The sequence below is a fragment of the Podarcis cretensis genome (genome assembly GCF_951804945.1).
Source record: "Podarcis cretensis genome assembly, chromosome: 7".
NCBI lineage: Eukaryota > Metazoa > Chordata > Lepidosauria > Squamata > Lacertidae > Podarcis > Podarcis cretensis.
Window position 1 is genome coordinate 37,547,102 of NC_137176.1, and position 26,424 is coordinate 37,573,525.

Consider the following 26,424-nt stretch of genomic DNA (forward strand, 5'->3'; position numbering starts at 1 on the left):
CCTTGAATTTTGAACTGGTTTGGAGACCAGGGCTTTGGATCTGTGGAAACACACACCCTAAGCCCTGCTCGGTGTGAGGGACTATCTATGTTTGGATTCTGGCTTACATTTTTCTATATTAATCTCCAAGAGACCCACATCTGGTACATTACTGGGTTAGGTTTCATAAAAGCTACATGCTGAGAACCACTGTACAGAGCAAATTGGTTTAAGAAAACGGTACACTGCATACCTTACCCTTAAATTTATTAAGACACACTGCCGACTCTTGTCTTTTAGTTTGTGCAACGTATTCCAATTAGGAGGAATAATACCATGCAGCATTTAAAATGAAATCACAAAACCTTCCATCGTCAAATATGGAATGCCTTAAAATCTTGATATAATCTTCTCACCCAAGTATAGGGACCAAGGGAAAAGGAGTTAAACATAATGGGCGTCAATATAAGCATGCAGAATGAATTGTGTGCTCTAAGTGAAAGAATATGTTGGAAACATCAATTCCCACTCTCCCTAAATGCTACGTATTCCAATTTGATCAATTTTTATTTTGTAGATCCCTGTGCCCCCTCTACCTGATCTTTAAAAAATAAAATAAGAAATATTGGAAAAGATGAAACAGAGGGTAACCATATTTTGCACTTCAGTCTGTAACCACATCCACTGTGAACACTGGTTTTATTCTATTTTTGCAGTACTACATCACACTCCCCATTCCCTCCTATGACTTCTGTTACTTCCAGCACTAGGTAACTCTACAACATCCACAGCAAGATTTCCAAAAAGACAGAAAATCTTTGGTTCATATCGGCAATTCTTTGTTCAGCCAGATACTGAATTGGTGTTCAGGTCCTGCTAACATATACGTAACCTTCTACAGCAGGAAATGGCTAGACTTTGATCAGCAGATTGGATTCAATTCAATTCAATTCAGACTTAATCAGGACTCTGGGTTGTGGGGGTTTTTTTTGTTTGTTTGTTTTTTTGCATACTACTAATGTAAAATGAGTGTGGTAGAGCTACACACATAGCATCAACACAGTGACAGCTGCTGCGAATGGATCACTCTGTCCCTATCTTCAGGCCCATTCATACCACCAGCATTCATGATCTTTTGGCCAAACTGCTTCCTCTGTGCACACATGCACACACATACACCCCTTTTACCAACTGCATCTTACAAAGTCAGCTCTAGTTTACAAAAGTCTTTAACGTGCCACAAGACTCTGGCATTTTTGCTGCAGCAGACTGATATGTTATTTATACAAGTATTTATATACCACCAGTTCATACAACACGGCAGTGCACAACAATATATACAATAAAATATAAAACACCATAAAAACTGTAAAAATAAAGATCATTAAAATGACTGACTTATCAAAAAAGGAAACAGTTACAAAAAGTCTTCAAGAGATGCCTGAAAATAATAACAGGGTGCCTGCTAAATCTCTGCTGGAAGAGTGTTCCACAGAATGGGACTGGTGACACTAAATGCCCGATTTCTCATTGAGGCCAGTCTGGCCTCTGTAATACATCATATATAAGGGTATATAAAAGCATAAATGGGTTGGCAACAATGGCATGCAGGATAGAGTCTTTTAAATATGGTGCCCATTGTGTAAACCTTCTACATAGATAAGGTCTTTGGGGCAGTTCTGTATGCAACCACCATCACTTCTAATGACTGTTAAATACAACAAATGCAGAATAACAAGACCAAAGCTAACCAGCCGAAGAAAGCAATTTGGTAAACTTAAATCAGTGAAATCTTTTAACTTACTGCTGCAAGATTTTGTATTGGAAGATTTGTACTTCTTAAAAAAAAAAAAATCACATAGAAGAATGTGATGCATTTAGCATCATATGTACTTTGAAAAATCCTCGAATACCATAACTGAATATGGCTAAGATCTGAAGGTACATCCTTGTACAGAAGCTCTTTGGGCCTCTGATTCCTACTGCAGTTCCATGTGCTCCCTGAAAAACGGCTCGCAGCAGCAGGACGACCCTCCACAGAACTATTTGACGGAAACTGACAATACAATTCTACTGCACGTCTACTCAGAAATAAGTTACATTGAATTCAGTGAGGTTCACAATTGCAGCCTCAGTGCTTTTATGGTTATTGGCATTTGGAGTTTTTTTAATGACAACCTGGGAACCACATGTATCCCACCTTGGGTGCATCTTTTTTGGGGAAAGGCAGGATATATGTGGAAGGAAATAAATAAATCATCTGCGAGCGCAAGAAGGTTTTCACCACTCATTGCACTTATCTCCTCCAGCATTTATCCAACAGTAGGAATCAAGCTGGAAGGTGGTAAGACAATAGCTTACATTATGACAATAGGCCAACCCTGCTGTAAGAATTAGAATACAGGATAGTTGAAACATAATTTAAGCGGATCTTTTTCATTCTGTCCTTGCAGCATTTTCTTCCACCACTCCACCCCTAAAACTTTTACATATAACTTTCTAATTTTAGCTAAACGCTACAGCTTCTGATGGCAGAAAACATGCTTGCATTTCTATATTTCCCTAGTCTTAGCCACAGTGCCAATGACTAATAATACTTGTAAATTTATCAAATCGTTCTGCACCAGTGACAAAAAAACGGCAGAGCTTCTCCATGGAGCTTCAGGTTGTACTCCATGAACTATTTGCTTGCTCTGGAGTAATTCTGGAGTAGCTAGTTCCACAGGAACGAAGATTTATACTGTGTAAGAGTACAAAAAACATATCACTGCTGATTTAAATACGTAAATATCGGGAAAAGGTATCCAGACTCCATGGATGGTAGCCAACTAAGTTTCACTCAGAGCAGACCTGGTCAAATTAATGAACATGCCTGAGGTTCATTTAACATCAGTAGGTCTGCTCTCAATAAAACTTAGCTGGAAACCACCCCAAGTTTAGTGCTCATTCCATATGCTGGTGTGTGTGCGCGCACATACACATGCATAGACAAACAATTCAGTAATTCACAACTGATGCCTTTCACCAAAACCCAGCAAGGACTCTCCATCTGAAAAGCCAAGTAGGCATCTATGTCCTGATAAGATGCTAATCCTGTATGCTTAAAATAGGATGCATATCCAAAAGCTACATGAATACATGCATACTTTCACTGTGAAATAATGACTCTTTAAGAGCAGTCTTGTAAATAAATCCATGAAAGTTATTAGCCCGCAGTCTTTGTTCTGCCGTTCTCATGCTGGCTGCAGAAGAAGGGAAGCTCTCTCCTTCACAACCATGATGGGAATGCAGAACAGTAGCCATTCAGTGGGGTAGTAAAAAAAAAAAAAATCCTTCTAGCAAGAGGATTGGTGGAAAGGGAAAGAGCTAAGGAGGTGGTTCCTTCATCCAGCCCCAGATAGCAGAGAGACCTAGCACATGGGTGGAAGAAGGAAGGAGAGATTGCTACCTCCTCTTGCCAGGCTGCATATTTGCCTGCATGAAATCCCTTGTTATCTATGGCTGCCAAGAAAGTTGCTCAATACAAGGCTGCTGAAGAGTCATCATCGTATAATAGGATCCATTATATGACAGCCTCCAAAATCTTGTCTCAGTAATTCTTCAGGGCTTTATACTTTGTGCATGAACAAATTTCAAACTTAGTTGAATACCGCCATTAATCAGCAAAGTTGTACTCAGAGTAGATTTTCTGAAATTAAATGAATGTGTGTCTACTCTTGAGTAAAACTTAGCTGAATATCACGTAACAAATATGAACTGAAACATTACAACAACAAAAATCCACCTCTACCCTACATGAAGAAATGTAAAGCATTAGGCAATTACAAAACAACAACAACCTCTCTTTGGAACCGTTTTTAAATCAGTCTTCCAAAATTTCTTTGAGTGAATTATGGAATGCAGATTCTGATAAAGCTTATACATTCACATATTTAACACATGCACAAATACCGTTGCCATGCTAACCAGTGACACCTTAAGGTGCAAAAAATAATAATAATTAAAAATGTTCTCTTTAGCCATTCTTTGAAATATAACCTACTACGTCATTTAATTTTTGAAAACCCTTAAGGTCATGTAACATGCTTTCTCTGTCATTTGTAAGTACATTAACTCAGTAGCCATATGAGAGTGAAATTATGATAATGGGCTGCTAAAATGGGTCATGCAGACACTGCATTTCATGTTAGCTTCAAATAACAGTGAGAATATAGTCCAAATCAAATATGACAGCACAAAAGCACATGGTTTACTTTACTTAGGCCTCTGCCAGAGTAAACTGAGAGGCAGTGGAGGTGAATGAAAAGATGGCAAGGGAGGCGGGGAGGAAATGTGGATATTAACTGTATTTCAAGAAAAAGCAGTTTAGTTCTCTAGCAAGTATGATAGAACACCATCAGAAGATGCAATAATAAATTTGCTACTTCTAAACAAAAACTAATCTCTTTAATAGTTCATAGCACAATTTCTTCATCCACATAGGGAATATCATTATTAGACTAAGCCTACTCTCCTAGAATAAGCTGTTCAATATATAGTAAAGGGGGGAAACATATTTGAAGTATGCACAATTGTCTATACGGGTTTGTGTATATACAAACAGAAAGTTAAATGCTCTTGGCTACGGTAAATATAAATACATATATTCAAATGTTTCAATTCGAAAAGAACTAAGCAGCTTCTAAAATGCTTTATTTTCAGTAATGTGCAAAAGTAAAAAAAGCACTAAAGGTTTAAATGCGCTAAATGGAACAATTTATTCTTCACATTGCTTTATGGTAAATCTCACACATTTTTAGCGATAAAGGTTCTTGATACTAAATCAACAGAACTTGAATGTGGGTTTTCAGGATTTCACATCTGCAAAAGTCCCCAAATGTTTTTTGAGAGGGGAGATGTAGAAGACTGAAAACAATGACCCATGTACAGTTTGACAGACAATTTGAATTAATGTAGTCATCCTTCTCCCTGTCAGAACTCTTAGTCCAGTAAAGAACAGATAAGGGTCTGAGCAAGAGATACAGGAATGCAAACTACTTATTAGAGACAGGAGTGGGTAGTGAGGATTTTAAAGTTCTGACTTCTCCAAGACCCACTTTTTTTCTCTCATTGAGCCTTCCCATAATCTAAATCCTGTTTCTAAACACCAGAGAGACCCACACACTATGCAGCAGCAACACTGTAACATTAACCAGTGTCCTAGACTATGTGAAGGCATAATTGATAGTACAGTAGTACCTCGGGTTAAGTATTTAATTCGTTCCGGAGGTCCGTTCTTAACCTGAAACTGTTCTTAACCTGAAGCACCACTTTAGCTAATGGGGCCTCCTGCTGCCGCCGTGCCGCAAGAGTATGATTTCTGTTCCTATCCTGAAGCAAAGTTCTTAACCTGAAGCACTATTTCTGGGTTAGCGGAGTCTGTAACCTGAAGCGTATGTAACCTGAAGCGTATGTAACCCGAGGTACCACTGTACTGTACAGTCTGGGTACTTGCAGAAAAATACAGAACTCACTGTTTAAGAAAGGATCCCCCAAAGGCCATAGAAGTAGACAGACCCCACACTAGATAATGTTGCTGTGAAAAACTGCTAGAATGCTCCCTGTGGCTAGGTGCTATGGCATCATCTCTTGGAGGGAAGCACTTTACAAAAGGAAAGGAACACTGGCCACATGGCAAAATGAGACAGTACAGAAGAGATGACTGTTTGGATAATTAGTTTAACAAATGAGACATGCAACACCTAACAGAAATCGGGTTCTAGACAACCAGCCATGCTTTCCACCAGGATGCTATAAACCATATGAGGTTGAATTGGGACGTTCCATTCCCTGTTCTCAGTTTTGTATTTCTTTTCCTGCTGCCACTCAACATTTCTTGGCTACTGTGCATGCTCAGTCCTTACTGTGCAGTATTGGGGGGGGGGGTTGCCCCTTAGGTGCGTGTGTGACTTTTCTGTACTTCTGCAACCCTTGGAATTTCTCCAAGCATAGTGTAACATCACTTCTTGTTTAGGGCTCAGTTTCTGTCGGCACTCACCACTATTAGAGGGGGTGGGGAGAGAAACACCCAAGCAGCATCTTAAAATATACACATATTATATTAGTATGTATTCCAGACATTTTTGTTTTTTGTTAAAAATCACATGCAGGTGAGGCAGTTTGATTGCCTCCGTTGTCTCTCTGGTGTTTGTGTTTCATAAAGGCTGCCAAAAGCCACTTTCTAAGAGCTTGATAGGCAATGTCTACAAACACACACACACACACATTGTCATATGCTAGATAAAAGGCACCTCATGGGAAGAGAAGACTCCCTGGGAAAGACCCTGATGTTGGAAAAGATTGACGGCACAAGGGGACGACAGAGGACGAGATGGTTGGACAGTGTTCTCGAAGCTACAAACATGTTTGACCAAACTGCAGTGGAAGACAGGAGTGCCTGGCGTGCTCTGGTCCATGGGGTTACGAAGAGTCAGACACGACTAAACGACTAAACAACAGCAAGATAAAAGGCATATAGGCCACAGTCAAGGCTGCTTACAGGATGTATCCTCTGCTTCTAGACTTTTCAAACCCCTCAGCTTGAATGAAAGTGAGATTTAACAGGACCTAACTATGCTGGGTTGGAACCACATACGTTAGGATAATAGTAATGCAACTGAAATTTATAGCAAGTAATCAATATGGAGTCCCCAAATAACTTTTGTGTGGTCTACAGGCTCTTATTATAATCCCCAGAATCACATTTTAAAAAATAAAATAAAAATAAATGCAAACCTCTAGCTATTATTATGAAAACACATTTGGGAAATGAAACTGCAGAAATACTAAAGGATCACTAACAAGGCAAATTAGAGGGGGGGGGGGGACTTACCTTCATTGTGATTTCCAACTGCCCTAATTTTTAAAACTACCATTTGATTCATTGCATGTTTCATTGAAAATTCCTAGTGAAATAAAAGCTGTATGCATTTCAGGAGACTTTGTTCAAAATTTTCCAGGAAATTGTGCCTCAAGTTCATATATCACAATGCAAATTTGTCCAGTTTGAAAGAAAGCAATTCAGAATGACAGTAGTAGAATAAGCTCAATGTGTTCACAAGCTGTAGCGTGGCATCCCCTAATTTCTTGATAATGACATGCAAATTACATTAATAATGCAGAACTAAAATATATGCATTAGCTTTGGCCCTCAGGCTTGTGGGATATTTCTGATGTGGCCCTCAGGACCAAACACTTTGCCCCATTCTTAATTTTAGTAGATTAGAGAATGTTAGACCAATATCAATAGTGTAGTAAGCAATGTGAGTTTCTTCACTCTGTCATCTATTCTCCTATAGCTTGATTATTCTTATTTTTAAAATTATAACTTTGTAGCATTAGGAATTTAGGGAAGGGTCATTTTGTTTTCCTCGATACCACAAAAATGGCATATCAAGATTTGACAAAGCAGCATGGGAGGGAGGAAGCAGTCTTGATTTTTCCCTTTATGCAGTATAAGAATGAAATGTTGGTATCTGAAGATCATGACTAACAAAGAGAGACCTACTCAGAGATTTAATTGGATGGGCGGAGATAATAAATGTACCGCATAGGTTACGGTTATTGTTGCCACTAGTATTACTGCAGAAATGTATAATTTCTTTAACAGATAGATATAAATTCAGTGTTGGTTGTACTTTATGAGTTAGAACAAGGCATTATGAATGCAAACACGGTTAACAATACAAAAGAATATATTGGCTACAATTAATAATAATCTTGCCATAATGAAATACCACACACATGGACAAACACAGAGGTTGGAGGAAGGAAAAATAAAGTTTCTTCCCTACCAGCTTTTCAGTTGGTATAAATTCATGATATGGGGTACTGTGTTGTTAGTTTCAGAATTGCTTTTTTAAATGTAATTACCTTTGAATGCTTCTATTTCAAAATGCATGTTGGTCTCATAAATAGTAAGGGAAATGTTCCTCTTATATAAATAAAGCTACAGTTACATAATGGTAAGCCACCATGAGCCACCCTTAAAATACTCTAGGTTCAAATAAAATAAAATAGACCATGTATGTAAGTATCGCTCTTCTAACATTAATGAATGCAATGCACAGCTTTTTGTTGAAAGAAGTGCAAGTGCGCATTACCTGAAAGACCAATCTCTTTCCCCTGTATAATCCTGTAAGATCACTTAGATCATCTAAGGACATTTTGCTCATGCCATCACAACCTCTAAGGAATATCATAGGTCAGGGACCTGAAAACAGGCAATTTAAGGTTTTGTTACTAGGGTAAAAAGCCATAAACAACTTGGGATCATGATACCTAAGAGATCACCTTTTCCTTACTGCCCCTTCTGATGGTACAACATGTTCCAGATTCATCTAACAGGTGCTCTCTCTGTGAATCTTTCTGACTTCTCAAGAGTTGGACAGACTTCAATCAATTTGTGTTTTCAACACTGGCACAAAATACTCAAATTTTTCAGGGGATGCTGATATCATTTACGGTTGTCCACTGATGTCTGTGTATTTTGCTGGACTTGTTTTGGTGTATTTTTTATTTCCATATATTTTTGTTTAGTTTATACCACTCTAAGAGTTTTCTGAATAAGCGGCATTTAATTTTTTTAAAAAAACAAAAACAAAACACCAATTCAACTAATGCATTATGCATTATACCCAGGGTCACATTTGCACTAGGGCATTCATGCCTGCCCCTTCCTCTCCACTGTGCACACATGCTTACCCATGATGTAACATCAGAGAGGTAGGGAACAATCAGGAAAGGCTTGGGAGTGTGAGCCTCATGCAGATTGCCTCTGCCCTATTTTCTCGCAATCCCTGTACCACTGCAATCCTCTCTCTCACATCCCAGACCCTCAGGAGAGGCTTTTTTGTGGGCTCGGCAGACTGCAGTGGGGAGAAAAAGAAGGGGAATTCCTCTTGCATCAGCCCTGTACTGAATAAAACCATATAAACCTGATTTAACACTTCATGTTTGCTATCTTCCTGCGGACCAGTTTGTTTTGTTTTGTTTTGTTTTAAGATTGCAAGATTAAAAACTACAAACCACTTTCAGTGCAGTCCTATGTGTGTCTACTCAGAAGTAAGCACCACTCTGTTCAATTTGGCTTCCCCCCAGGTGAGTATAGAACTGAAACCTCAATGTTTCAACATTTCAGAATTCCCTACAGAAACAAGATGAATCTGCTCAGGAGTATCATGCTATCAATAATTCTTGAAAAAGCAATGTGACCTTTTCCGAGGCCAGGTGTAGTGCAGTGGTAAAGAATGTGAGATGTGAAATTCCTCATTCATCTCTCACCTCAGTTGGCCTTAAGCAAATCACTTTCTCTCAGTCTCAGCTCCCTATCTGCATTATGGAAATAGCACTCTGCTCCCTCACAGAGTTTTATAAATGAATGAGATAATGCATGTGAATCATTTTAGAACACTAAGCAAGTGCCATATAAATTCTGTTTCTTTATATATATTCTGCAGTTTTAAAAGGACTACATTTTGCTAATGGGTTATGAGGCAAAATATTTCGTAATATGCTGCACATTATCATGAAACAATGGCGATATTATACATTTCACCTTGGCAGACGGAGAGTTAAAAATGGGTTGTGTCCAACAATTCTGTTCTCCTCACACAACGGAGGTCCTCCTTGCACAATGGAATTCCCTACCTCCTCATCTTACTTGGAATCTTCTTCAAAATCTCAAAGTCTGCTCCAAAGGTGGGGCAAACACCTGGGGCGGCATGAAGGAAGGGGAAGCAGAACTCTGTTTGTACAGTATTGAATACAACCCAGTGTATTTTGGTTCAACAATAAATATGTTTTATTATTTTAAAGATGGTCATATTGATAGACCTCTGTCTGGAAAAACCTCTGTTAAGCACTAAACCTATAAAAGGATTTCTCCTGTTTCCTAATACAGTCTCTAGAATAGATAAAATTATTTTGTGGAAACAATCGCACTGAATTCAATGTAAATGCTCCTACTGACTTCAGTTAGTTAGGTTTTCACTCCTAGTTGTCATCGAAATGCAGCCCATTTATATGAGGTTAGCTAATTAATGAACTCCTAGTAGATGATTAATTTGACAGCATTTTTTAATTTTCACCTTAAAACCATGACAATTATGTACATTAATTAGGGATGCAACTATAGTTTGGTATCATGCAGTCTTGATACTATAAACAGATCACATCAATTCTTTCATAAATAGACAATAATGTTTAATTACCTGGAAATTAACAAAAGACTAACAGTACATCCTTATTCTACAAATATGTAAATAATATATTATTTTATACTGGACAAAAATAGTTTATCAGAAATCGTGGAGACCAGTGTAGCATAGCCTATACTGATTTGTAACTATTTTACAAACCAAAAAAATATTAAATAAACCCAGCCCCGTAGTTAATTAGCGTCAATTAAATGAAACCCATATACAATACCGTACTATGTAGATGAACTTTAAATGTACAAAGTTGCATGCAGAAAATAATAATAAATCCAGTTTATGGCATCATAAAAAATATTCTGCCTTCACACTTGCCGTGATGCCTCTCTACATTGATCAGTGATTTATTTGCAAAATTCTAAGAGTGGGAAGCCATACAGAGGTAGTGAAACTGCAGACTGAGGTAAATAGTATGGCATAATATATTTAGCTACACTAATTCAAAGCAGAGGGGAAAGCATAAAAGGAAGAGGAAAATACACTCCCCTTACATCACCATTTAAGGACTAGAAGCAAATAATTCAGAGGGATAAGATTTCCCTAGCTTCCCCTCTACCCTATCCTTTACACATAAATCCACTGATAACAGAAATACAAGTTAATAAACATTTAACATGGTTTGTTTTCAGTCACAGTTCAATGAATTAGGTTTCAGTTCTTCAACTGAAATTCACTGCCACTGATTCATGATTTTGTGTTTTATAATTTTGATCAAGTACTTTCTTGTAGGTTTTCAAAGCACTCTCCTTGTTACTTTCCGTGAAGGCTTTACCAATTTGCAGAGTTTAAAGCACAATGATCTTACTTGTGTGTGTTGTGTTTGTAAGGACTGTGAAGTACAACCGGAGAAATATTAGCAAATCCCTGTTCTGTTAAGTTAAAGGAATTGGTTCTAGTCTCCGCGGTCATAAAAATTATATCTGCTTGGTTATGTTTAACAGGAACTTGGTGAAAGAATGAAGCATGATTCAAACTCAGACTCTTCTCTGCTGTTACACAGACTCGATGACAAAGCTATCTTAGCTTTTTCCTTCCCCAATATCTCTCTCCATCAATGGATGGATGCCATGTTTTACTGTTTGAGTTCAAAACCCAATTCAGGATATTTTGATACTTAACTTCCTTTCCAACCCATCAAAAGTTTTGCATCCCTCCAGATAATACAAACACCACTGTGTTTCTCAAGGTTTCTGGCTATGTAGCAGCTGTTTATTATTATAAACAATAATAGCAACAACAAGTGGTCAGAAAGGAGAACTATCAACATCAATCCAAAACAGGGCCCAGCAACAGGCAGCCAAAAACAACAGTAAAGTATTTTTCTATCTAAACCCGCTAAATTTATCTGACAAAAAAAAAAAAAAAAATCTGGAAGAAACTATACTTTATGATCTGTGAAGACAGAGAAGCAGCATTCTAAAATTAAGGCTACCCATTAAATTCAAAGAAGCTGTAATGTTCTGAAATAAAGAGGCTGACACAGTTTACATATCATATCAAACTATGGTTAAGGAATCTTAATTATGGTTTCTCGTGAGATCAGAACTGACAACTATGACTTGCTAGTCAGTAGCAAACCTGAATCAGTAACCAAGGTTTGTAGTGCATTTGCAAACCATAATGGCAAATGTTTGGTTTGCAGCTAAAGCAGGAATAAAATCTTTCATTTCCATGCATGAAGAATCATGAGAAAACTGTCTGATCATGATTAACAAACCATGGTTTAGCATTATGTATGGATGCACTGCTTCTTAGTGACGGTTTCTTTCATGCCAGTCCTACAGATTAATACACAGTGGAAAGCACGCCCAATCAAATCCCCAGGATAAGATTTTTCATGTACTCAATGCTATTCTTACTAGCTGGGCTAGATCCCAGAGATCATCAGTTCCAGCTGCCATGTAAGGTAAGGCCATCTCCTGGCAGGGCAGGGGACTTTGTGACAGGAGTGGCAAGAAGTCAGCAGATTTTAGCTAGGTGCCCAAAGGCCCCACCTTGTAAACAACTTTCAGGTGATCCAGAAGGCTGGATCACCAGGCTATTTCTCAGGGGCATGAGTACAGCAGTCAGTTACCATTGAAGCTGGTCATTGTAAGAAACTTGAAACATTAAGAATTTGGAGACAGAGCCTGCTTTCCCTCCCACTCCCATTTTCCTTTTCTGCCATGCCTTTTTTTAATTGTGAGCCTGAGGACAGGGACTGTGTTATTCCTATTAATTTCTAAGCCACAATGGGGGGGGTTTCAGATGAGGATAAAAATGCTTTGAATGAGTCAGTGAGTGAATGAATGAATGAATGAATGAAATACTGTGCTGTGCAACAGGTTTAAAGAGAACTACAACGCTGTGATGTATCACAAATAATGCTTAGTGTGAATGCATGAGTACATAGAGTCCCATAGAGGACATTTCAGGTGCTTTGCTTCTCCTCTGGTTGGTCCTGGTGCCGCTGTGCTGTAGTAAGCTAAACTATGCTTGGCTTGGTGTGTAATTGACTCTGGGTTTATGGTTTGTCTCCTTCAGACAAACCACAAGCTGTAAACTAAGAATAAACTTTGGTTAACGGTTTATAATGTGTATGGGTTTGGACAACACACTAAGCCAAACCATGGCTGTGGTCACAGCAGCAGGACTTGAGAAAGAAAGCTCAACTAAGGTTTTCGCAATACATGACTTAACAAACCATTGCTAGCAATCAGCCAGAAAATCAGAATCAGTTTGAAGTGGTTTTGAAAACAATGGTTTGTGCTATAATTTGGCATGATATCTAAATTAATGGACTTCCTGCTATAAATTAGATACTTTTTATCTCTTATGTGCAGACACTTTTTATCTCTTATCATATGCCACAACTATGACACTGGCAAATATCAGCATTCCAGGTACTGTACCTCATTGTGTAATTACAGTAACACATGTCTATGTAAAAACCAGTCCTAGCTGTTTTCTGCTACTAATACTGTTTGCATATTCCTCAACTGCAACCTAGCATTGTTTGCGACACTACACAGTCAAAAACTCACTTCTAATGCAGTTATTTGGTGACATAAGGATTTGCTGCTTTGGAGGTGTACAATATGCCAATGCCACTTTGAAGCTTCTTACAGTTTACAATCTCTAGGAATTTTCACAAACATTCTTCCTTTCGTCTGCTGCTCTTTCTGCATCATTCTTAATAAGAGTGTTTCTACTTTCTCCTTCACTATGTGATCCTAGCTAAGGGGCATTAAGAGACAGAGCAATACTTTAAACAGGAGCTAGAAAAACAAATGTTCCCTGCTTGCAAGGTCTACCCTCAATGCAGTTAAGCCCAGAACAATCAGAGCTGGATTTGACTTATAATGGGCCTTGAACTACATCCCTCCTACTACCCAGTCTGATCATTGGTCATAGAATTATAGAATCATAGAACTGTAGAGTTGGAAGGGACCACAATGGTAATCAAGGCAAACCCCCTGCAAAGCAGGAATATTTTTGCTCTGCGTGGGGCTTGAACCCATGATTCTCAGATTAGGAGTCTCATGCTCTACTAACTACCAGCCCCATGATCCCCAGCAGGAATGTATGCTCCAAGCTATGGAGAAGAGTTGCAAGACCTTTCCTGTGTGCTAATGAGCTGTCCCAAGTGCCTTAAGCCACCACCCTTCCCCATTATAAGACCTATTTTGCTCGAGGAAGTCAGGGAAAACTTGCAGATAAATTAGGGTGCTTCACTCACTTGGGCTTTTCAAGCATTCCTGTTACATGTTCATTGGAAACCATGACATTTTACCAACATTCAACAAAAACCCTCAGAGTCCAAATGGTTTTAGGTAAGACAGAAATAGGACTTGCACACCACCACCACGGATCACATGGTTAAATATGCTAAAGTTACTCTTATGTGGTGAGCAGAATGCGCACTGGAATGTATATTCAAGCACACATTCCACTAACTGCAATATCATGAGGATATGCAGAATCTGTGCTCCTATGCATCTAGAACAATGCTTTCTATTTCGTCATGCTGCAGCAGTTTCATTGTGACTTCCCAGCAAAACAGGGAATATTTGGTCCAGTCGCTGAAACAACAGGAACAACACACTTCAAAAAAAATGGGGCCACTTTTTGAGAGGCATTAACACCTTCATTCCACTCAGCTCTATCTATAGTCCTAATTAGGGGAAGTGAAGACTGTTTTTCATGTGTAAATAGTTTTATTTATTTCCTTTGTCTATATTTCTGGGTTGGAGGTATCGATGTTCTATAGCTGTGCATGATGTCTTCACATTTTTATTCATTGCTATAATGATAAAATTATCATGTATTGCCAATTTATCCCAGTATTTTGTTATCACACTTTGTCTTCACTAGAGGCTATAAGAACACAGAAGTATTTAAATGGCAAGCTCCTATAAATATTTTATTTCCCAGTTAAGTAATGATAAATGGTTTTGTTGGGCTAATATTTAAAATACAGAGGTATCTTCAAATAGCTTTCAGGGTGTAATAAGTTAAAGTTTGAATCTAACACTTGGCAATGTTTCTGTTTAGAACAAAAACATAGTTGGCATTATGTACACTTAAAGGAAACTAGAAACATGCCTTCAGGCATCCTCAAATGTCTTGATAGTTGATGCTACAACATACAGATGACTAAGAAAGCACACAGTCCTAAAGTTGGAATACATTCCCCTTTGTCTAGCTGCTACATTTTTGAGCAGGACTTTAGCACACCATTATTCTGAATGTTTTTTTGGCTCAAGGCAAAAAATATTGACAAAGTTCCACCTCCAAGACAGTTATTGTCTCTGTATATTTGAGAGCAGCCTTCACAAGTTCACCTGCCAGTACTAAATCCTTGGCTTGGGAGAGGAAAGTAAAAAATTTGTTAGCATTCCAAGCTGTTTTACTGGAGCAGCATCTATAGCAGCAAATCAAATTGTTCTTTCAATTAAACCAGTTCAGTGCTTTCAGAGAAGAGCTGGCCTTCCCTCATTCCAAAAGAAACAACAGTTTATGCCCGGTATGAAGCTTTTACTAGTATCAAAAGCGGAGGGCTTTGGCTTTCTTATTTCTGTGGTCGCTAATTTATAACTCAGCATAAAAGAAAAACACCCCAGAATATCTAGATAGAACTAGAAATGTTTCTTAGGTATCACAAGTGTTAACCGACCAAAGTTTTCAAATATATGGTTATTTTATATGGCTGAATATCAGCCTATCGCAGGGTTACGGCCAATATGATGCCATTCATAACCAATATGATGCCATTCGTAACCAGCAAGTAACCGACACTTAGCAAGATGGAAAATGAATGGTGGGTAAGTATGGGCCATTGATGGGAAATATATGGGCTATGACTATAAGCCTGAAGCAATGTGTGACCATGTATCTATACCTTTCATAGTGGGGCTGATACGTTGCCCGTCCCCAGCTAATATTATTACTTATGCCCTGCAATAGCTGCACTACTGCAAGTGCCCACCTCAATACTGCCCTCCCCCTTGCTTATCCACATGGTTGGCCCATTAAAGGCTAACATGGCTGCCAGATCTGCTTGCTCCTGAATTTAGCCAATGCTGGCACTGTGATATGGAGCAATTCAGCACTTTGGGGGACCCAAGAAGGACAGCCTGTCAAGAGGCTTCTGAAATCTGCAGCTGTGCCAAGATGAGGTTGGAAGATGCAGGATATAATGAAGGAAAGAGAAAGGTATCATTTTGATGAGAGAAGAAAATACCGCTTTAGCAGAAGCATTATTTACTTATACTTACTTATACTTATTTCAGTGATGAGGAAAGGGGGGAAAGGGGGGAAAGCAAGCAAGACATTAAAATAATCAATAGGAAAAGAAAACAAACTGGGCTATATAAAAAGACTCTAATAGAAATGAAATGAAAAGCACAGAGGTACTGGTGAGGACTTATGAATTTTGCTGCAAAGAATAGGGCAGCTGGAGGGTGATGAGACAGTGAAAGATTATAACCATATTCAGGGAACTAGTTTAGGTTTGTGCATGGTCAGTGAGACTGTTGACCTCCGTTTCCTCACACTCAATAGCCGCAGTGGTCATGCAAGAATAGTGATGCAGTTCCCTGTATTCTGACCTGTAACACCAGAATTGCATGTCTGATGAAAAGTCAAGACAAATATTTCCCAGAGTAGCAAAAGAGTGGGGAGAGGAGATTACAAAGTCTCCCTTGCCATGTTCATTTTGAAAGCTGAAGTGGTATCTAAAGATGTGTGAGTAATGTGTTTATCATTCTCAAGATAGCTTGTCCATAATTTTTGTGCGAAATGTTTACACATCTCCATTCTTGTGGCGTTTGTCATTACAAATACAGGCTAACCCTTGCTTCTTTCCTTTTCCCACTGCTACACCCCCCACCAACTTGCACTTCATTGATATTCTCCCACTCAAAATGCTTCTCTTCTCTGATTATATGCCCGATTTCAATTTGAGCAATAGTCCTTTGGATAACAGAGCCTTGTTAAAACATCCATTAAAAGTCTGTACCAGTCATTTAATGGCGGGAAAAATATTCTAATAGAGTTCCACTGGAGTTCCTTCATTAACTTTTAACATAGTTCTTTCTTACATTATGAAGGTGATAATCTAGGAACATTATACAGGGATATATTACAAATTTCAGACCAGTTTCCCATTCTCCATGGGGTAATAGTTAGGTCAGAGTTTTTTCAAGGCATTATTCCCCCTATTCATTTGTATCACTTTCTCCAAGTATCATTTCAACTATAATTCATCACCTATTGTTTCATTGTAATTTTGAATCCTCTACATACTGCATATAGGTCTAAAGCAGCTTTGTATTTATCCACTCACCTGGTAGTCATAGACATAGAGGTCAAGGAATTATATACAGGCAAGTGAGCAGGCTGGCAGAGGAGGGATGGACTGCTCTATCCCTCCCTTGCATCCAGCACAGAAACCAAGCATTGGATGGAAGACACAGACACCCCTGTACTAGAAATGTAGCAGATTTCCTCCTCGGCCAGCCCTCAACAGGACTAGTAAAATTAAAAATTTTAAATGTGTGAGCTAGTAACTTTCCTAAACTCATTTATGAGGCTCATTTCAAGAATACAGAATAGAATATATCAATTCAGCTGCACAAGATCACTTATCCACCATTTCAAAGTGTTAAATTGCAACTGCAAGATCCCAAAATAGTAGTGCTGACAGATTGTGAAGCTGAGGCTCCAGTACTTTGGCCACCTCATGAGAAGAGAAGACTCCCTGGAGAAGACCCTGATGTTGGGAAAGATGGAGGGCACAAGGAGAAGGGGGCAACAGAGGACAAGATGGTTGGATAGTGTTTTCGAGGTTACCAGCATGAGTCTGACCAAGCTGCGGGGGGGCAGTGGAGGACAGGAGTGCCTGGCGTTCTCTGGTCCATGGGGTCACGAAGAGTCGGACACGACTAAACGACTAAACAACAACAACAACATTTTACTTGTGGTGGACAGTATCGCATGTCCCAGTAAGCGGGGCAAAAAATTCATTTGGGTAAATTCTTGCCAAATCTGTTTACACAGATTACCTCTCTTTGACTCCAATCTTCCTCTCTCTCTATATATATAACAACTAGAGGTCCAGAATGGGAATGTACACCCCCACCCGTATCATGAAGACATTACTAGCCATTTCAAGTGCTATATTTTTTAGGCTATGTCTAAAGAGCTATTGAATAACCAACCCATAGCTCGGGGGAAGGAGCACAGCTCAGTGGTAGTGCATCTGCCTTGTATGTTGAAAGTCCCAGGTTCAATCCCTGGCATTTCCAAAGCTAGGGAAAACTCCTATCTGAAATCCTGGAAAAGCCACTAGCAGTCAGTTTAAACAGTACTGAGCTAGTTTAGCCATTGATCTAACTCTGTCTTACAAAACCTTGGCAAATATCAGAAAGTGAATGGACAACCATACATGCTGCACATGCAGAAATCTACTTCCATATGCAAATCTGTCTTGCTGGCACATTTATGTTCTATGCAATCATCTTCATTTCATATACAGTACAGGAAATCCAGTCACTGAAATTTCATTTTGCAACTGATTGTTGCAATGGAGGCAAAGATTACAATAGAATTTCTAACAGAGATTACAGTGGGATTCCTAGATATTAACACATACAGCAGAACACAAATTTACTCCAATCCTATTCACCATATCTTATGTTTGGTTGTGCTGGAAAGGAAAATAGTACTGTCATATATACTGTATGTCTATCAGACCTGGACAAAGATACTTTCCTAGGCACAAATACAGTGAATCAACAATAACTGTAACAGCAAAAGGGTTAAAAATCCACTGTATTCTGCCACATTCTACTCTGATTAATACTACTCATATATGTGTGTGTACCCACACAAATGTTCCAATTTAACTGAGAGCTGAGCATCCACACAGTGTGACCCTAAAAACACATTCATAGGCCTATCCTAGTATTAATTCCTTTGTTTCATTAAGTTTGTCCATCACTAGAGGATAAAGGGACATGAAAGTTCAAACCTACTTTATGATTACACCAGTACAGCACCAACAAACAAAACAAATACGCTTATAAAGCCTATTATATACTGTACTTATGCTCAGCTGTGATTTGAGGATGGGTTAGTATCAACATACTGGAGACCAGAATGTGATGAACATGCCTTTACAAAGCAAATATTTGCTAAGGATGAACTTGAAACATCTTTTAGCAGAATAGTAACAACATTCTGGCAGTCAAACTGAACTAAACCCAAACTGAATCAAACCTTCCTTTTCCTTTATTGTGTAAGAACTTTGTGAGGCCCTTCAAATGCTATTGGACTCCAACTGCCACCAGTCCTGGCCAGCATGGGTAATGATATTGTAATGGGATGTGGGGTTGCTTGTGCGTAAATCGCAAACTGCTCCAAGCTGAGTAGTTTGGTCAAACTTTTCCCCGGCTGGACAGCCCTTCCTCCGTGGCTGTCTCAATCACTGGCAGAATCCATCAGTGGGCGTTTCCTGAACTTTTTCCAACATAAAAGCTCTATGACACCAAGTCGACGCCTCGCCTCCCTGCGCGGAAGCTTTCTGCGCAGAGTGGGCGTCCCAAGCGGAGGGTCTGTGCTCTCCCCGCTGGTCTCGCTGGAACAGTCTCAGAGCCTTCCCTCCGAAGCTCCCTCAACCTCCCCTTTCTTCCTAGCGTAACGCCTTATCTCCTTCCTCTGCGGAAGTGAGCTCTCTTTCCCTAGTGGGTCCTTCTCCTGCATCGCTGCTGCGCCTTACCTCCTCTCCTGTCTCCGATGGCAGTTCCCTGACAGATATCATGGATGATAGCTGAAGTCCAACAACATTTGGAGGGCCACAGGTTTCTTATCTCTGGTATAAGAACATAAGAACTGCCATACAGCATCCAACCAAGATCCATCCAGTTTAGGGCATACACACATTTGCCTTTTGCACCGTTCTTTCCAAGCAGAAGTCCGCACTTTAACGCTCCATGTCCAAGGGTGGGGGTTTTTCTGCCCTGGCTCTCTTATTTCCCCCCACAAGGCAGATGGTGTTTGTTAGCCCTGTGGGGCAGAAGGTGCTTTTCTACAGCACTGGGGAGCAAGTTACAGCAACATATAAAGCAGAAATGTTTTCACTCACAAGTATCACTACAGCACAAACTTTCATGGTCTCTGTTAGTAAGGTATCTCAACCACTGGACTGGAGTGTTGTCAACAGGCACAGAGTGGAAATCTGGGCACTCCATGGCTGCTGGCTTCTTTTTCAGTTGGTGCCATTCCAATTCACATTTGCTTTTTCTTCTTCTTTGGCGATCACTTGTAGCCGAGTAAGATTGTCTTCCATAAACACAGTTTTAACAATGAGTCTGTAAGTGACTGTGGAGGCCAATTCTGGATCCACACGTCCTTCCACAGTGGGGACATTGGTTTCCGGGCGGGAGTTGATCATGGTGTGGATTTGCCAAGCGTGCCTCCCTCCTAGCACGTTTCTCCCTTGCGTCCTGAGTTTGAGTGTCTTCAAAACCTATAACACCTTTGATAAAAGCTGTTCTCCAACTGGAGCACTCTCAGGCCAATGTTTCCCAGTTGTCAGTGTTTCTACTACACTTTTTTAGATTTGCCTTGAGACAGTCTTTAAACCTCTTTTGTTGACCACCAGCATGACGCTTTCCATTTTTAAGTTCAGAAGAGAGTAGTTGCTTTGGAAGACAATCATCGGGCATCCGCACAAAATGACCAGTCCAACAAAGTTGATGTTGAAGAATCATTGCTTCGACACTGGTAATCTTTGCTTCTTCCATTTTTCTTCCATTTGCTTTGCTGTTTCACCAACTCTCAAAATCTGTCTTCATCTCTGACTCTTCCAGATGAGCAAACCCAAACTCCCGGTGTCATTTCCCCCCTCTTTTTCCTGCAGCTGCTGTGTTCTTTCCTCATGTATCCTCTGCATCTCCATCATTTCTTGATGTCACTCTTGATGCTACCACACCAAAGTCAAGATTTTGTCCAGGACAGCTGTGCTCAAACCATAAAGACTGAGACACACACTCATTTCTCTGTGCTTGATCTCATGTTTCTTCTTTAATAATTAAGTTTGGCATCATTCATTTGCAATGCACCAGATGCAATTTTCTTCATTCTATCCCCAACCCCTCAAAGGGGTCCTAAATCCAACCAAAGATCTTTTGCACTGATTTGATGCTCTGTCAGGTACCTCTTATAACTAATTATGTTCAGACTAATTAGGTTCTGCAATGTTCAGCTTTTAGATGTCACAGGCTGCCAATGAAATGTCATCAACCTGCTCATCTTGAGGGCGTTTGATCTCTATATTACATAGGGCCTTAAGACTTCTGTCTGAAAAAAACATTTTCTGAGCTGTATCACAGAGTTATTTCTCTGCCACCAGACCACTATGAAATATTCTTCATCCAAAATAGGAGTCAGTTTGGAGAGTGAACCTAGACCAGGCCTATGACTCTCACTATCTGCATCCAGCATCTTTCTAAACATCACCACCCCCCAGACATCTCGTAGAGGAGGCATGCAAGAAAGGGCCTCAGATGATGATTGCAGGGTTTGGGTCGGTTCATATAGGAAGAGGTAGACCATGAGATATTGTGGTCCTGAGCTGTTTAAGGCTTCATAAGTCAAAACCAGCAGTTTGATTTGGGCCCGGGGTAAAAATGAAGTCAAGTAATAAAAATAAAGGCAATTTAGAAAATTAACCATGAAATATTGTCCAGTTTATTTCTTCTGGTTACACACTAATATAGTTTGCTAATCTTGCATTGAAAGTTACTAACCATATACTTACCTCTAGATTAGAACCATGATAGACACTAATTCCCTTGGAAAAAATATTTCTAAACCTGCCTTGTAGACAAGGCACCTTTTGGGAGGGTGTGTGTGGTATTTTGCTTCAAGGCTTTTGAACAATTCAAGTTACTTCAAATTTGAAACCCTCAAATGGGTGTTAATTCTGGAACTGTCCCTTTCCTGTGTGTTGCTAATTATTAAAGGCACATGGTACAGGAAATTAATAATTACGTTTCGTAGCAATCATACCAGTTAGCTAGGCACATATTCACCTAGAAACCATACTTCTTTTGTTCTGTCTAGCAAGATGCTGAGCAGATACACACATCTGTCAATCAGACATGAAAGTGTGTTGGCACTAGATTAGATATTTAGTGCAGGTCTGTGCTGAGTTGAGACACTTTCAGTGTGTATCCAAGCAAAACGTGCAACTTCATGTTCATCTGCTACAAAAAATGACTTTGGAAAGAAATCAGACCCATTTTGCATAGTTCTGGATTACTGTCTTTGTTCACGACTCAGATTTAGTCACAAAACTATAGTACAGTAGTGAGAAATCTAAAAATGCAAAATGAAGTAAATTGTGCATCATGTAAGTTATCCATTATCACATATGGAACAATAAATGCAGAAAAGTTAACATCAATAGGGTGATATTTAAATAAACATCCACCCTTCCTTATTTATACCTAAAAACTGGAATTCCTCATGCACACCCTAAATTCTGTGGAAAAAAGTGACTAACCATTATTATTATTATTATTATTATTATTCCAATGATTTCACAAAGCGTGGGATATTCTCAGGTTCAAGAAGCTTATGTACCAAATTAAAGCTATCGTGGGCAGAGCTGCAGCAAAGGCCTTTCTGCTTATTTGGGGTCTAATTAGTATGACAGGAGCCTTGCTAGATCAGCAGCAAACTCCCAGAAATATAAAATGATACATGCATGTTAAAGCCTTGCAAGTTCTGCCTCATGACATGGCTCTATAGTTCACATTCAGAGGTGTTCTCTATATCATGCCTTATTTGTCACTTCTCTAGCACTCACTTTTTTTGCAAGTATGACTGTAACTTTCATTGCTCTAGATCTTGTGTTCTGCTCATTTTATGTATACACTCTATTTTGGTTTTGATACTGTTCACGTTTATGCTTATGTTAGGTTTTGGTTTTGAAAACTTGTGTGTGAACAGCTCAAAGAAGGCTTTACAAATAAAGAGCTTTTTAAAAGAAAAAGGGAACTGAAGGAGAACAAACCTAAAACAATATTCCAATGGTACTCCACACACAATTAGCAATTTTTTTGGCTGAAACATGCATTACTGGAGGTACAAGAGAATTAAGGCAGATTTAATACATATCTTTCGGAGCTGTAAAAGAATAATACTTAAATATATATTTAAATAAAATAAAATAGAAATCGAAAAGTGCAGGAAAGCTGTGCAATTCTTGCAGATTTTTTAAAATGAAGTGCAAAGAAAGAGGAGGGGGTGAGAGAGAGGGGGAAGATGACAGAAACTGAAAACCAGGCAGGTATCACTGTGGACAACCCTACTGCACTACCATAATGCTACTGCCTACAATTCTAAGGAATATGTTCAGTTCTAATTGAAGTTAGTCTCAACCTCCCTACATTTATGTAATCTCAACATTAAATGAATTGCGACTAACCAGAATCCTACCAAACAGAAGGGAACTCATTTGCGATACATACATCTCACATATCTTAATTTTGCTAGACAGTGGAAAATAAGTAAACCAACAAAAATTATTTTCTGGCAAAACAGTTTTTGAAAGAAGCATCCTACCCTTCTGTTTCGAAATACAGTGGAAGCTCGGGTTGCACGTCCGCAACCCACAGCATTTGTAACCGGCAGCTCTGCGTCCGCACATGCACGTGACGCGATTTGGCGCTTCTGCAAATGAGCAAAGCACGATTTAACGCTTCTGCGCATGCAGCGAAACCCGGAAGTAACCCTTTCCGGTACTTCTGGGTTTCCCGCGGTCCGTAACCTGAAAACGTGTAACCCGAAGTGTCTGTAACCCGAGGTACCACTGTACTTGAATCCTGCTAACAGAAACTTCCACTGCTGCTATATCACAGGAAAGCCAAATACCAACTGTAAGAGATTATCATACTAGCAATATTATTTATTCTCTAGTCGTTTGTGGTCTGTAACTGGGCCTGCAGGCAGTAATTTTACTGCACTGGAAGTCAACATGTAAGTAAAATTATCAATGATAAACCATATGCACTGGAAGAGGATATGCTCTCCGACAAGTTAATACAAAGAGTATTAATGGGAACTTAGTTCTATTGGCCATATATAGGTCCGTTCTCAGATTACTGGTTGAAAGCTGAGCACATTATGCCAAAAGAATGCTACTCAAACTCAACACAATGAATATAATTTACAACTTCTAGTAATAAACTGCTTTACTGCTTTGTCATGTAATAATCACTTACAACAAGATTTTGTCATAGTGGTATAACCACCATTAAGTATCCACCTAAGCAGACGGCTTACGTGAAGTTCACTTCTCTTAGCAAAATAGACCGAGAAAACTAACTTTACCAGAGAAAAACAATAGCCTGCTCTACATACATGCATGAGAGGTCACACACTCTCAGGAAATAAAGTCATCAATTTCTGAAAGTAAATAGTCCATTTGGCTGATGTAATTTATCAAAAGTTTACAACCAAGTAAATAAAATGATCACAGCAACATGACATTTTGTACCAGAGTTGTGAGCAACTTTTCTCTTTCACATTTCAGTATTTTGATAGCAATGACACATTGTTCTATGTTCTTCGTGATCACTGTTTAGTTATTTTCACCTGTATTTTCTACTGAATTTGACTTTTGATTGCCTGTCCATTTTCAGTGCTTTCTGCCCTTGACACTATCCAATTTATTTATTTCCATGATCCAAGAAAAACCACAGAATGCTTTGATCATTTGTAGCAAATAAAATTGCAGAGCAAAAGTGCACAGGGTAGTAATCAGACAGCAGAATTTTAAAACAGCTGGACTAGTAATTAATTTTAAAACAGAAGAAGTGGTTAAAGTTCATCAAAAGGGGGGGGGGAGCATATCAATGCTGAGGAACATTTATCCATGGAAAAGAAATTTATAACCTAGGTAAAGCTCATCTCAAACACTCAAATCAGACTCTCAGGCTGTGTCTAGGTGGAAGTTTTCCAATGCCTGTGGCACTAAAACAGAAAATGAATATCTAAGGAAGACGTACTAGTGAATGCCTTAGTGCTACAATTTCTGATCTGGCCTGTACCCCTTGGATTGTTCCTGCTAATCTTTTTGCATTAGAAGGAATCTCCACGTGGCTTGCAGCAGTAAGGCATACCAATGCAGGGCATCTTTTAAATGTCTGGGTTTGGAAGCACCCACAAAATCCTTTCTACCACAACACAGTGAAATACGTTTTTTAAAGATCGAAATGCACAAGAAAACACACTGTTACATGGTCTGTTCTTCCACTAGGCATGAGCTATTCCAGAGGACAGTGATAACAGATTTCGTTTGGATGAGAGAGCATTGGGGAAATTAGGCTGTCTTTGTAATGTCTGGGGGGCCCTCCAAGCTGGTTTTGTTTGACTTGTTTGTTTGTGTGTGTATAATCTGCCATGTCATCAGTGTATTACAGGTGGATTTATACTGGACCATCCACACATCTTTCCATTTCATTAGTGTTTCTGTAATGCTTCCGCAATGTTAGCACATTATTGCTGTTTGGAGGGACACACCTGCACTACAGTGCAACAAAAGGAGGAGCAAACAAACATGTTACATTTGTAACAGGATTTCAGCAGAAAGCTATGGGACACACACGGATTGGAAATGAAGAACTATGTCTGTCCTGAAACGTTTGCAGGCGCAATATTGAAAGCAAGATCGTGTATAGCCATCCCAATATCATCATGCACACAAGTCATTATGAAAGAGAAAGATGCCCGGAGAGGCCCTAATTTATTTGCAATATGCAAGCATACCACTGTAAGATCAACTCTTTACTCGACTGATGGTGACAAAATGACTTGAATTGGAACAAACTCTAACACACACATATAGGACATGGGAAAAGCCCACCAGAATTCTCTCTTCAAATGCCTCAGGTCCCATATCAAGAGCTCCTGAGCTTTTTGTAAAACCTAGACTGGAACTGCTCCTGAATGTATAAAACACAGACAGGGTTCCCTTAACATTACAACCATAAATGGAAGCAAGGAACAGAGTATCTGCCACTCTGCACTAGACAGATCCTGAACTCCAAGATGATGCTTCATCTTCAACCAACACACACCATTTACTTCATCTGTCGATGTCTCCTCAAAACTACCAGTTTCTAGGGTCCCCTTGTTTTGATTCTCGGCTATTGACTACAGCACTCCACCGGCTTTGGGGTTAGCCTTCATGCCTCATAGCTGGTTATCTAACTAGCTCTTGCACAGACTTCTTCAGGTTTACTTTAAGGTTTTCTACAAACTTCTTCTGAAGCTTTTGTACCTAGAGTATTGTGAGAAATCAATTAGTGCCCTGTCACTTTTGATCCAGTGGATACCATGGTTTTGATCCAGTGGACACATCTGCTAATAAAAAGGGGGGGGGAAGGGCATTTTTGCCAGTTCTCCTTTTTCCCTCCATATCTCCATGCCACCTTCAACCCTGTTCTGGAAGGTTCCTCAACTCAGTTTTTAGGGGGTGCTGGCAACTGCACAGGGGAAAGATGTTGGAAAGATGAAATGAGATAACTAAGGAATTCACGTACGGACTCGCCAAATGAAAATATTGTAATTGTGTCTTCTCTTGCTTGATCTTATGCTACATATTATTTTAGAGGGGTTTTTTCCATTATTTCCTTTTGTC

General features: G+C 39.3%; 1 protein-coding gene across 6 annotated transcripts in view; it reads right to left on the reverse strand.

Annotated features, from left to right (window-relative positions):
• TSHZ1 (teashirt zinc finger homeobox 1) overlaps window positions 1–26,424 on the reverse strand; it is an 85,260-nt gene that overhangs the window by 26,231 nt on the left and 32,605 nt on the right. The window contains exon 1 of one of the 6 annotated variants that reach the window (XM_079983757.1): window positions 19,858–19,877. The exons of the other annotated variants lie outside the window; for them this stretch is intronic. The gene's annotated coding sequence lies outside the window, so the exon portion shown is untranslated. Of the gene's footprint in view, window positions 1–19,857; window positions 19,878–26,424 lie in introns of those variants that run through there. 6 annotated transcript variants of the gene reach the window in all.